Source organism: Bombina bombina, chromosome 7 (assembly GCF_027579735.1).
Source record: "Bombina bombina isolate aBomBom1 chromosome 7, aBomBom1.pri, whole genome shotgun sequence".
Taxonomy (NCBI): Eukaryota; Metazoa; Chordata; class Amphibia; order Anura; family Bombinatoridae; genus Bombina; species Bombina bombina.
In genome coordinates this window covers 598,267,104-598,281,453 of record NC_069505.1, presented here as the reverse complement: position 1 = coordinate 598,281,453, position 14,350 = coordinate 598,267,104, and the positions used below count along the sequence as shown (strand labels likewise).

The following is a 14,350-nucleotide window of genomic DNA, read 5'->3' as shown; positions in this document are numbered from 1 at the left end:
TCAGAGGAGAATCAGTGACATGGATATTTAGAAAGATGATATTTTCTGAGTTAAATGAGACTACGGTGGCATAGTGTATTTTTAACCAGAAGGAGAGTTTGTTCCACAATTGTTTTAATTTTGGACAATAGTAAAACATGTGTAGAAGGTCTGCCTTGAGATATGTACATCGGGGGCATTTGGCAGATTGTGAGCTATACATTTTTGCCAGCCTAACAGGTGTTATATATGACCTATTTATGATTTTAAAGTGAGACTCTTTCCAGCTGGATGGAATTCGACATTTGTTTACTAAAGTACAACTAGCCTTTAATTCTCCGTCTTCCAAGTTTGGACAATCTTGTGTCCATGAAGCAAAGATATCATTAAGACTGAGTAGATTCTGCTTATTGAGCATAATGTCATACATGAGAGAAATTGAAGTTGATCCCGTTTTGTATTTCAGGATACATTTTTTGATGTCAGACCATGCTAGGCCTCGATCCAGCTCCCAATTATGTTTATTGAGATAGTGTCTTATCTGGAAATAAGCAAACATATCCTGTCTGGAGAGGTCAAATTGCGTAACAAGAGACTCAAATGAACGTATATAGCCATCCTCATGAAAAATTTGATATAAATTAATGAGTCCTTTATCCGCCCATTTCTTAAAGGTTACCTGAGAATAACCAGGGGAAAAATCAACCGTTCCAATTATTGGGAGTAATTCGGAAAAAGAGTAATCAACACCAATAATTGAGCAAAATTTCTGCCAGGCTCTAATAATGTTATTTATGGTTATCAATCCCTTGATATTATAGGGTAACTCCTTTGCTGGATAATGCAAACTGGCTTTAACAGAAATGGGAGTTATCATATAATTTTCCATTATCGAACATGAAAAGATATTTGTGTCAGCTAATCAGTTTATGGCAATTTTGGCTAAGCAGGCAATATTATAATATTGTATATTTGGCAACGCTAGTCCCGCGGAATCAAGTGAATTCATTAGTTTTTTAAATGCAATACGTGGTTTCTTATTTTTCCAGATAAATCTGGAGAAAAAAGAATATAATTTATGTTGGTCTATCGCAGGGATCAATAAAGGTAGGTTCTGAAGTGGATATAGTAACCGAGGAAATATAATTGTCTTAATAAGGCTGACACGCTGATACCGATATAGGTAGAGAGGTCCAATTTTCTAGGTCAGTTTGAATTTTCTTTATCAAAGGAGGAAAATTTAACTTATACCAGCAATTGGGATTGGGATGAATATAAATGCCTAAATATTTAAGTGTTTCCGATATTTGGAACGGGAAGTTAAAGTTAGCACGGCTATCCTTTTTAATCCACATTAGTTCACTTTTTTTTGAGTTGATTTTATAACCTGAAAATGAGCTAAAAGTACTTAGGCTATTTAAGACAGCAGGAATTTCTTGGACAGGATCTCCTATAAATATCAATAAATCATCTGCGTAGATTAGGAGTTTTAAAACTTGTGGGACAATTCTAATACCGCTAATAATGTCTCTAAGCCAAATTGCTAATGGTTCTAGAGCTATATTAAAAAGAAATGGCGAGAGGGGGCAGCCTTGCCTAGTACCTCTACCTAATGTCAACGCGGGAGAGACATTAGAGTTAACTAAAAGATATGAGATTGGGTTTCTATAGATATTGTGTATGAATCGAATAAATTGATTTCTAAAGCCAAATTGTTCGAGCGCTCTAAATAGGTGATTCCAAGCGATTGCGTCAAACGCTTTTTCGGCGTCGAGGCTAATTAGGGCTTTATCTTGTTTCGCTTGTGTGAGTTGTGTTGGATCAGTATTATACATATAATCTATACACGTTAAAACTTTGCGGATACTTTTTGAGGAATTCCTAGAGCTCATAAAGCCTGTTTGGTCGGGGTGTATTATTTTATCGAAAGAAATCGAGAGCCTGGAAGCTATAATTGAAGTTAATATTTTGTAATCTGTATTAAGAACAGATATAGGTCTGTAAGACGCAGGGTCTTCCGGGTCTTTATCTTTTTTAAGGATTAGGGAAATATTTGCAGCAGTAAAATTTTTTGAAATTGGTTGATCATTAGTGAAATAATTATTAAAAAGTTTTTCCAGGGACTCTACTATTTCCTCCGATAAGATTTTGAAGAATTCAGCTGGAATACCATCGGGACCCGCTGCCTTGTTTAATTTAGTCTTGGTTATAGCTTTTCTAATTTCCTCTTGGGTTATAGGGGCATTTAATATTGCTAAGTCTGTGTCTAACATTTTCGGAAGATTAATCCTGGACCAAAACCTATCTTCTTGGATTGTATCTGGTTCTGTTCCAGTGTATAATTGTTGATAGTAAGTATGAAAAAAGTTAACAATTTCATTTGGGTCCGAGTATCTTTGGATCCCGGCCTTTATAGCCAAAATATAAATTTTTCTTTTTCCTATTTCTGGTTAATTTAGCTAGGAATTTAGCGGAACAGCCATGAAAGCCTTTAAAAAGAAGATTATTTCTTGTTTCTACCTCTTGAATTTTTTGCTTTATTGCAATATCCCTTTCCTGCCTGGCTTCTATATATTTTTTCCAATTTTGATCATTACGCAGATTATTATACCTTTCATAAGCAATTTTGATTCGGTTAGCTAATAGTGTCTCTTGTGCGGCCGATTTCTTTTTTATGGTACTCAAATAGGCCTTTATCTCTCCTCTTATGACTGCTTTAGCAGTTTCCCAGAAAATCTCTATTTTATTAATATAGGTTATGTTGTGTTCACAGTATTCTCTCCAGGTTTGTCTCAGCCAAATCTTAAATCTGGGATTATTATACAAATATTTAGGGAAATAAAACGTAGAATTATTACTCTTATGTTGGCTCAGAGAGGGAAACAGGATCGATATACTAGCATGGTCCGATATGGCAATATCGTGTATCTGGGGGGTTAACCTAAATATAGATAGAGATTCTGATATTAAAATGTAATCGATTCTCGAAAATGTCCTGTATGTTTTGGATTCACAAGTGAATTTCCGAGAGTCGGGATTTTTAATTCTCCAAATATCAACAAGTTTCATCTTGTTACAAAAGGATCTAAAATATTTGGCTTGCCGATCATATTCTTGTTTGTTTCTAGTGTCAAATCTATCAAGATCAGCAGATAGAGACATGTTAAAATCACCCCCGACTATAATATTTTGGTTAATGTGGGGAAATAGTTTAGACTGGATTAGTTTCCAGAATTTGGATGAAAATTTGTTAGGAGCATATATATTGCATAAAAATATTCCGGCCTCATGGATTTGAATTTGTACTAAGAGAAATCTAGCTTCTGGATCCCTTTCTATGTTCAAGATCTTATATGTCAGGTTTTTATTAATTAAAATTGCAACTCCATTTTTTCTGGAGGCGCAGGGGGTCGCTATGACTTCCCCAACCCATTTAGACTGAAGTTTAGATATTTCAACATCTTTAAGGTGGGTTTCTTGTAGGAAAACAATTGAGGGGTTTAATTTCCCCAATCTTTGAATAACTGTTTTACGTTTTATTACTGAGGTTATTCCTCCTACATTCCAGGAGAGGAGCTTGAATTCCTCGACTAGATTAAATCCTATTGTGGCCATTAACTAAAATAGGGATATTTGGGTTCAAACATATATATACCAACACCTGATGACTATAGGATGGGGGGGGATAGGGGGAGGGAGAGAGAGAGGAAAAGAAAGAGAGAGAAAAAAAAAAAAAAAAAAAAAAAAAAGAAAAGAAAAAAAAAAAAAACAGAACAAGTAATATACAGAACTTAAAATTTACATTAGGAGCCATCTGATAGATATTTCTGCGCTTCTTCTACAGAGCCAAGAGATATCCTGTTACCTTCCTTCAATATTATAATCCTTGCAGGATAAACCATCCGTGCATTTTCTCCTTTATTAATCAATTGGGTACAGAAGGGGGCCATACTTTTTCTCTTGAGAGCGGTTTCATTAGAGAAATCCTGAAATAACAGAATCTTCTTGCTTGCTATAGTGAATGTTTCTATTTTCTTAAATAGTTTGAGGATTTGGAGTTTATCCTGAAATCTAAGGGTTTTAAAGATACAGATTCTATTTCTAGGTGATCCATCTTGATTGACCCTTCTGGGGCCTATTCGATGGGCTCTTTCTATTGACAGGGGGAGAAGGTGGGGGGGGAACCCTAAAGCTTGTGGGAGGACCGTTGAGGAGAAGTGCAGCAGGTCCTCAAATTCTGGGGTATCGGGTAAGCCGACAATTCTAATATTATTACGCCTGGAGCGATCTTCCAGATCCTCCAGGCGATTTTGTAAATTACAGATTTTGTCACCTTGTTTTTGTAATATATTTTCTTGTGTGTTTACCAGATCTTCTAAGTCTGAAATTCTGGTTTCAGCCTCAGTGATTCTAGAAGCGAACTGTTTCACTTCTGAGGAGATTACCTCCAGCCTAGATGTAATATTTGATAGATCTTTTTTGATAACATCAAATTGGGGTATAAACAATTGACTTAGCTGGGTTATCAATGATTGTGTATCGAAAGGGTTTATCTGGGTTTCTAAGGAGGAGTCTGAACTAACCTCCATTAGTTTATTTTTTTTCTCCTTAGTTTTGGCAGGCATTATGGGTGAATTGTGTTTCACCTGGGTGACAAATTTTTCCATTAAATGAAAATAGCAGTTATCCAATCTTATAAGTGATTCTTAGTGTTATTGTGCCTAAAAAATAATAAGAAAACGTGTAATACCCTGAATAGGGGGGGTGATATCAGAAAATGTTTAAAACAAAAAGAAATAGTATTGTATATCTAGACCAAAAAATGAGTTTAAGTGCATGTGTGTTTTTTTTTTGTTTTTTTGTTTTTTTCCCTTTTTTTTTCTTTTTCTTTCCCTTCCCTTTCTTTCCTTTTTCTTTTTTTTTTTTTTAAATAGTGAAGTGTTTTTAAAGCCTGCTAGAGTTAGATGACGACATACAACGGGGGAGCAACAGATTTTGCTAGGTCTCCTCAGTGTCTACTAGACTGACAGCTCTGGGCTTCAAAGTGGCAGTGGGAGAATATGTAAGTAATATGGATGACATAGTGGTAATACTGCTTGTGCTATAACAGATATGTGTGTTTTCAGTTTCGAAGCCACAATATGTCTGATACCTTAGGAGAAACTTTATATGTCAATTGATAACAGATTCTACAGCATGTGTATCAGCAATATATTAATTATCCTTATAGACCAAAGGATGGATCATGGATAGATAAGAACCAGGAAGAACAAATGAACAAATACCCCAGGATACAAGACCCGGACAGCAGCTGCTAAGATCTGACACTCCCAGTTACAAACTTATATATGTTATTAGTTTCTGTGCCAAGATTACTAGATACCTCAGATAAGAACAGTGCAATTAGTTTAACACCTGTACAAAACTTCTATTGTATTATGAGCATTTTCTATAGAAGCAGTATGATTATAAACATGATTTTTATATGACTTTTTGACTTCAGATATCTAACAAGAACAAAAAAAAATAAAATAAAAAAATGCAAAAAAAAAAGTCATAGATGATAACAACCCAATGCACAGGGAAAAAGTGAACTAGAGTCAATTCAGTTTATGCTGAAAATTTCAAAAAGGCAAAATCGTAATAAAGGCCAGAATGGCTCAGATACTTGCGTAGCCCAAGATAGAACAGGAACTTCTTCTTTTGTAGTAAGGGTAAGTAAGGTCCAACTGATAGCGTCGTGTGAGAAGAGGTGAATGACACTTATGCACAGCTAGCCGATTGAAGAGCAATAATGTAGCCACTACCTCGTGGTAAGGTAAGGAGAGCCGGACCAGGCCGGCAAATTGTAGCTTTCCTTAACGGTATGTCTCCCTGCCCGGCGCCTCTCTTTGATCCGGCCCCAGTTCTGTCAGGGGGAAAGCTTAACGGGCTTAAGGTAGACAGCTGGTAACGAGGATTTCTTCTTATGTACAGTTAGCTAAATGAGAAGCAATAGAGTTACCACTTCCTAGCGGTAAAGTAAGGAGAGCCGGTCCAGGTCAGCAGGTTGTAACTTTTCCTTATCAGGATGTCTCCCTGCCCGATGCCTCTCTTTAGTCCGTCAACACCTCTGACCGGAGAAAGATTTAACCGGCTTGAAGTAGGCAGCAGGTAGCAGGGGTTTCTTTACAGATCGTCTGCGTCTCTTACATGATATGCGCACTGTCTAGCGCCATCTCTCGGCCTTTCTCCACTCCCTCGGGGGAGCCGGACAGCAGAGTGACCTCCCGCTCTAAATTAGCAGATCGTGGGTTTTCACTGTGGCCGGCTGCGTCGGCAATGTATACGGCACCTGTACCTCTTTAGTGGACCTGCGGCTATTGTTGCTTTGCCGGTCAGTATTGGAGCTGTAGCCTCTTTTTCTGTAGAGAGCACTTTTTCTTGAGTGCTATAGCGATTAGGCTCGCTTTAGTGTGGCGTCTGTCTGATGACTCTAGACGCAATGGGACCTTCGTCGGTGTATCTCCGGTGGACCTGAAGGGCTCCAACACACAAGCTGTGGCCGTGGCGAATCGGCCTAACGCCACTCAGGGACTTCTGTGCCAGTGAGCCGGATCCCGGCTCGGTATCCGCTCGGAAATTGGTCCTCCTTCCCGGCAAGGATAGCGGCACTGCGGCTTGATAGAAACGCTTAGCTGGCGAGTCGGGCTCCAGCCTGCCTGACTCTCTAAGCTCCGCCCCGGAAGTCCCCGTGGCTTTGGTATTGTATCCCATAAGTAAGGAAGAAATCCGTAGACTCGTCATATCTTGTAAAACAAAAGGAAATTTATGCTTACCTGATAAATTTGTTTCTTTTACGATATGACGAGTCCACGGCCCACCCTGTCATTTTCTAAGACAGGTCTTTATTTATTTATTTTTTATTTTTTATTTTTTTAATTTTTAATTTTTATTGAGGCAAAGTAAGTTACAATTATATACAATGATGAAATCAGATCAACAATACAGGGAAATACCAACGAAAAGAAAAACCAGCGTCTATAACAGAAGACCCGGCAATCATTGATCATTCTTTACTCAAAATATAACGATAATATGTCAAAATAAAGCAGTAATCAAAGCCTCTTGTTTTGTTTGTTTGTTTTTTATGCTTTGTCAATAATGTACTACTTCTATTATCTTCAGACTAGATAATAGCATAAATTCAATTCAGGAAAACCTGATCTAAGTATAGAGAGAGGCGCGGGGATTAGAAAAAGAGAGAGGGAGAGAAAAGAAGAAAAAAAAAAAAAAAAAAAAAAGGGGGGGGGGGGAATTTTCCTTTTTTTTTTTTCTTAATTTCCACAGACCCCCTCCATTTAGAAGGAACCTAAAGAATTATTCACAATCTAGTTGTTACCATAGTCCTAATATGACTATTTCTGAGTGTCTAAAAGGGTATATTAGTTGATTTATTTCTTCTGGAGTAAATATTTTAATGAAGGCTGCCCATTTTTAAAAAAAATGAGATTACTTCCTTTTCCGATGTTAGAGATACATCCATTTGTTCAATAACACACTGTTTTTTCATAAAATTTTTAATTTCTTGAATACTAGGTATTGAGGAGTCTCTCCATTTTCCAAAAATTAAATTCCTCGTTGCCAGAATTGCCCCATTTCTAATTTTTTTTTGCTCCAAGGAGGATTCTGCTAAGAATACCACCCCTGCCAGCGAGAGAGAGAGAGTAGGAAGCTTCAATGTGTTAGTTAGCCAAAATTCTACCTTTTTCCATAATTGCCTAATCCTCGGGCATGACCATATCATATGGACTATATCCACAGCCGGAAGAGAACACTTAGGACAAACATTGAAGTCATAATTATGCCATTTAAACCCTTTGAGTGGAGTATAATATGTTCTATAAAGTAGTTTAATGTGTGACTCCCTCCAGTTTGTGGATAGTGTGGTCTGAGCTACAATATCTATAGAGTTTTCCACCTGTTCTGTCTCAATGTCTAAATCTGGTACTAATAGATTCCATTTTTGAGTTATCTGTTGAAGATTAAGTACCCCATCTTGACTTATCAGTAGGTTATACCAGCACGATATAGACGATAGTTCGTTATTAGCCAGAATGGGCCAGTTATCTAACTTTCCCCACGACCATGACCAACCGAACTTCTGTATTAACGAGAATAGATAATGCCTGGCTTGAAGGTAAGCAAAGAAATCTTTATTGCTTAAATCAAATTCCTGTTTCAACCTTTCAAAGGTTTTGATCGATGCAGTACCCTGATCTATAAATTGTGACATAAGGAAAAGACCTTTTCTCTGCCAAATTTGAAATACTTGTGCTTGAATACCCTCCTGAAATTCTGGATTGCCACATAGTCCTTGAAACTTTGGAATAGTTAAATCAATATCGAGTTTGCGTCCTAATTTTTTCCAGGCTTGTATAACCTTATATATTGATTGAATGCCCCTCACTTTTTTTGGAATTAACTGTGTCGGGCAGTGAATTAAAGCTGAGGGATTATAGGGAAATATAATGCTCCTCTCTAAACTATTATTAGTAAAATAATCCTTATTTAAGATCCAGTCTATTGCAATGCGCGAGAGGAAAACCAGGTTATATTTGTTAAGATCCGGAAGAGCCAGTCCGCCATACCTCTTAGGAAGGTGGAGTTTATTTAGGGAAATTCGAGGTCTCTTGCATTTCCAGATAAAATATCGCAGCGCCCTGTTTAAACTTTTCCAATCCCTGACTTTTAGCGTCACTGGAATATTTTGAAGAGGGTAAAGAATTTTAGGTAATAGAATCATTTTAAACAAAGCAATGCGCCCCGATAAGGATATTGGAAGATTTTGCCAGCTTAACATATATTCTTTAATTTTGGCTAGGATGGGAGAAATATTGAGATTGTACCATTCTTGTGGATTTGATGAAATATAGATCCCTAAGTATTTAAGATGGCTCAGCACCTCCCTAAATGGTGTCTTGTTAATTGAAAGCTCATTCTTCCTTACCCACAATATCTCTGACTTAGAAACATTTAGCTTATAGCCTGAAAAGGAACCAAATGCATTAGTTATCGAGATCAATCTCGGAATGTTGACTGCTGTGTTGGACATGAACCAATCCTTATCCCTTGTATCCTCTGTCTAATTCTAATAGCCAATGGCTCAATCGCTAAGTCGAATAAGAGTGGTGACAGAGGGCACCCCTGCCTTGTGCCCCTTTGTAAGTTGATTGAGTCAGATTCCAGTTTATTGACAATCAGTTTAGTTGTGGATTTGGAACAAAGGTTATTAATGAAAAGAGGAAAGTTATCCTTAAAACCAAACAGCAATAAAGAATCAATAATATGGTGATGAAAGACCGAGTCGAACGCTTTTTCTGCGTCTAGTGCAATTATTGCTACGTCAGTTTGATTTTGGGTTGTGGTTTCCGGGCAGTTGTGAAAATAATCAAGAACTAAGCTGCTATATTGCGCCTGGATATAAAACCTGCTGATCTTTATTAATAAGATCCCCTATCACTTTTTGAAGTCTTTTAGCCAAGATTGATGTCAACAACTTGTAATCCGAGTTAAGTAGTGCTATAGGTCTATATGACTCTTTATTCAGAGGATCTTTCCCCGGTTTCAAAATTAATGTTGTTATCGATGCTGTAAAAGACATGGGTATAGATTTATTATCGATAAAAAAGTGATTAAATACTCTTCTTAAATGAGGTATTATAGTTGGGGCAAGGAGCTTGTAAAACTCGTTAGGGAGAAAGTCTGGGCCAGGTGATTTATCTAAACGGGCTTCTTTAATTGCCAAGGTAATTTCTTGATCAGAGATGGGGGCATTAATTTTACCTGCTGCCTCTTCTTTTAAGACTGGATGGTCCAATCCTTCCCAAAATAGCTCTGAAGCTTCTTCATCTGATTCCCTGTGTGAGTAGAGATCTCTATAATAAGTGAAAAAAACTTCGATAATTTCCCTAGAGTTTTGAAGTATGGATCCGTGTTCTGAGAGTGAGTCGATAATGGAGCTTCCCTGTATGTTCTTAACTAAGTTCGCCATTAGTTTACCTGCCTTATTTCCATGCCTATAAAATTTAGCTCTCAGTTTATAATCCTCTTGGATTGCGGTATGCAGTAAAAAATTATCTCTCTCTCTCTTAGCAGAGGTGTATCTCCTCCAATTTATTGATGTAGGTTGGGATATATATTTACTGTAACTATTAGTAAGTGCTCTCGAGACTTCATTCTCTCGTAGAGCCGCCTTCCGCTTATAATCTGCCAAATACGCAATAATTTCCCCCCTCATTACAGCCTTACCGGCTTCCCATAATGTATTTGGATCATTAACAGTATGAGCGTTTAAAGTGAAAAATTCATTCATTTTGGAATTCAGCCATGTCTTAAATTTTATGTTTTTTGTTAAAAATTTGGGGAAAAAAAATCGTCGTGTAGTAGATTTTTTTCCGTTTAATGGTATTTTTAGTATAATTGGAGCATGGTCAGAGACGGTGATATGCATTATTTTTGATGTTGTCCCAATTCTTAATAAATTCTCGCTTACTAAAAATAGGTCAATTCTGGAAAGGGATCTTACACTCTTAGCCTTACACGTAAACTCCCTTTGATCCGGGTTGTGAACTCTCCAAATGTCTTTGAGGGCTAAGTTTTTAAATAAAGTTTTAAACATTTTGCCTTCAAGCTTATCTCTTTTGGCCATGCTTTTAGTGGATTTTTGCCTGTGTCTATCTATCTGGACCCTGGGGGTCATATTAAAATCCCCTGCTATGATTATATAACCTTCACCTACTTGTAATATTTTAGTTTGGAGATTTTCCCAAAAACTTCTCTCAGAGTTATTCGGGGCGTAAAGATTGCATAGCGTAAAAATTGAGCCAGCCATTCTTATTTTTAGAATCAGAATTCGGCTTTCGGGATCTTTATATTCTGCCAAAATTTCATGCTGATTTTTTTTACCTAGCAGAATGGCTACACCCCTCTTTCTGCCTATGCTTGGTGTAAAATACACCTCGTCTACCCACGAGAACTTCAACTTTTCGGATTCTTCTGCACTTAAGTGTGTCTCTTGTATAAATGCGATATCAGAATTAAGTTTCCTTAATTGGGAGATTATCAGTTTTCGTTTCATTGGGGTTGAGACCCCTCCAACATTCCAAGAAGATAAAGTCAACCTTTTTATGTTAGACATAATTTAACCCTTTTTTTCCTACTGTTCCCTTCTAAAGAGTTGGAGAGAGAGAGAGAGAAAAAAAAAAAAAAAAAAGGGGGGGGGGGGGAAGGGGGGGAGCCCCCCCTCTCCCCTATTGTTCCTCCCGCGCCGGTCATCTATATGACAATGCTTATTCGCTACTAACGCCTGAAGAGTACTGGAACAAATACTGGAAGCCACCGAGTACAAATCACAATTATATATTAACAGTATCATCAATCAGTTTAAATTTAGTCTACCAGACAATTAAACCAATAACACTTAGCAATTTTTCCCTCAAAAAACTTTTCTGCCTCTGAGGCAGTGTCAAAGAGATATATCTGGCCCTGAAATTCTACTTTCAACCTGGCTGGGTAAACAACCGTTGCAGTGAAACCCTCCTTGATCATCCTGCCACAGATTGGGGAGAGCTCCCTTCTTTTCAGGGAGGTTGCATAGGCAAAATCCTGAAACACTAAAATTTTGTTCCCATCTAAAAGAATAGGAGCATTCTTGCGAGAAAATTGCATGACCTTGATCTTATCCTGAAAATTCAAGTATTTCACGATTATAGGTCTAGACCTCAGTCTGTCACCATTTGATGGGGGAAGTCTCCCCAGTCTGTGAGCTCGCTCGACCATTAGGGGCAAAGTTTCTTGGGGAATCTTTAAAAGTTTAGGTAAAACTTCAGCTGCAAACTGGACTAGATCTATGCTCTGAAAGGTTTCTGGGACCCCTATTATTCTAATGTTATTTCTTCGAGATCTATTTTCTAGGTCCTCGATCTTATTCTGGAGGGCCTTAAGAGTTGAAGAATGTGCCTGTAGTTTGGTATCATTTATGACCGATTGATCTTCAAGGTCAGACACCCTTTGCTCTACTTCTTGGATCCTTATTGAAAATTGCTTAACCTCCATAGATAGTGTGTGTAGATCTTGCTTTATTTCTATTCTAAGTGATTCAAATTTGGGGTTCAGAGCTTCTAAGATATCTTTTACAATTATTTGTGAGTTAATAGCCTCTTTTGATTTTGTGACGGGGTCTAATTCTGAGTGTAATTCAACTGTGGTTTCAGTTGAGTTTTTATTCCTCTTGTCTCTGGGTCTGGAAGCCATGGTTGGTGAGAAATTTTTAGTGTGTGCGAGTGGGTTTAAAAATTTATCCATAGATGAGTGCTAAAAAAAAGGGGGGGGAGTAATTTGTGCAGCAATTAGTGAAGAAAGGAGGAAGAGAAGAGAAAAAAAGAGAAAGAGTGAGGGAAGAAAGAAGGGGGCAAAGAATCGGACGTGAGAGTGAGTGTTTGTGGGGAAGTGAGATGGGGAGGGGAGAAAAAAAAAGAAAAAAACCCGCCCAGAAAAAAAAGGGGGGGGGTGGGGGAGGAAGGAGGGGGGAGCCCCTCTAGTGACCAGTGTCTAAAAAGAAAAAAAAAAAAACCCCAGTGATAAAGCCAAGGGTTCACAAACCCAGAGATCAAGAATTTTTTTCCTTTTTTTTTTTTTTTTTTTTTCCCCCTTCTTCTTTCTGAAATTCAATTATGTGTTCCTTCTGCTTGTAAAAGTAACTCAGTACCTGGTCTTATACCTAAAGATTAGCCTTTTTGCTCATTGACGCTTTTCAAAAAGGTCCAGATCTAGACAATAACCCTAACTCTTTTTTATTAACAAGTACATTTTTACTTGTAGATAATCTTGTGTGTACAGCTTGCAAGAGGTGACAGGGCTAGCACCTCTTGGGAGTATGCGAACTAGATACTTTTTAATTAGAGTGTAGTGGGTTTTACAAGTGGATACCTTTGCAACTTATTTAAGAAACTTATTTAGATTGTTGCCTTTACAATTTTCACTTCTGTATCATGCAATATTAGTGCCCACTTGTAAGATAGCACTATATAATAACTTTTCAGGTATATAAGTGTCTTAGGGTTATTCAACATGCAATGAACAGTAGTAGAAAGATGTTAGTATAAGCTGAGTGCTGTCCTTTTAGTTGCAAGCTATTAATGCAGTATGCCTGTTAGGGCATGCAAACTATAACCAGGTCAAGTTAGTATGAAGCAAACTGAAGCGTGTTATTTATAGCAAGTTTACAACCAAGTTAATCAGCCTTATACTTCAAAAAATACTTTCTCCAAAGCCATTAGTACATTGGTGGCCATTACCAGAAAGAAATAATGCTTTCAACTCAATTAGCTTTGGGTTGTTTACATGCAGTTCCCTTAGCTCCAGTTAATGTGTCCAGGTATTCCCCAAAGCTTCAGGTGCTATGAAAACAAAGTTTTAAGCCCCCAACATCTGCAAGTCATTTTATAGCAGTAAGTGCGTCTTGTCCGGTGTGTAAAAATAATAAAGCACACCAATTGAGAGTAAGCTTTGTTAGTGCAGAACAGTTTTTAGCAAGCTTGTTTAGGGTAAAGTCAAATGTAAGTTTAATAAGCGTTGGGGTCAGAGTAGGGGGGCTATTGCAATAATGATATTAAGCAGTACTTATGTTTAAGTTCCTCGAGTTCCGTGCGATGTAATTGTAGTTTCTCAGGGTTATGCAAAATCAGTAACCCGCCTTCTTCGACGCTGTTCACGGCCAGTTCAGTAGCAATACCTTGTGCCTCGCCAGTATGGGAGCCGGCTCCTTGGAAAAAAATGATGGCTGCACTGGGGGAAAAAAAAAAGGCAGCTCTTCAAAGCAGCTTGACACAGATCCGGGATAACAGCCTTCCTTCAAGCTGCAGCCTTTACTCCTGTGCGGTAAGCAGCCAATTCTCCGTCAGTCCGGCCGTGCGTTGCCCTGTCTCCGCCTTCTCTGCGTACACGCTCTCTGGCCTTTGACAGGTATGTGTGCCGCACAGGACCTAATTGAGAAGAAGGTGTTCTGTATCTTTGGGCGGCAGAAAAGCCGGTAGCTTGACCAAAATTCCGGTGATGTCTCCTGTGTTGTTTTCAGGCTGTCTACCCCCCTCACGCAGCACCGGTGGGAGGGGGGGACTGCCTCTTGATATCCTCCTCTGTGTGTGACCTCCTTGCGAGATGGTCTTCGTGAGGTTCACCACACCGTATAGTAATCTGTAGCGCTAGATTGCAACAGCGCTATATGAGTTCCTCCAGTGATGTTTCTGCTGGTTGCGATATTCCCCCCACGGCTGTTGGGGCACTTGGCGCGTGTTCTACCGCCAAAGGTAACCTGCATGAAGGAGATGAG

The 14,350-nt window shown here is 38.2% G+C and overlaps 1 protein-coding gene across 1 annotated transcript in view; it reads right to left on the bottom strand.

Moving 5' to 3' along the window:
* The window catches only part of LOC128667190 (oocyte zinc finger protein XlCOF6.1-like), a 49,859-nt gene that overhangs the window by 23,290 nt on the left and 12,219 nt on the right, over positions 1–14,350 (bottom strand). The window lies entirely within an intron of this gene.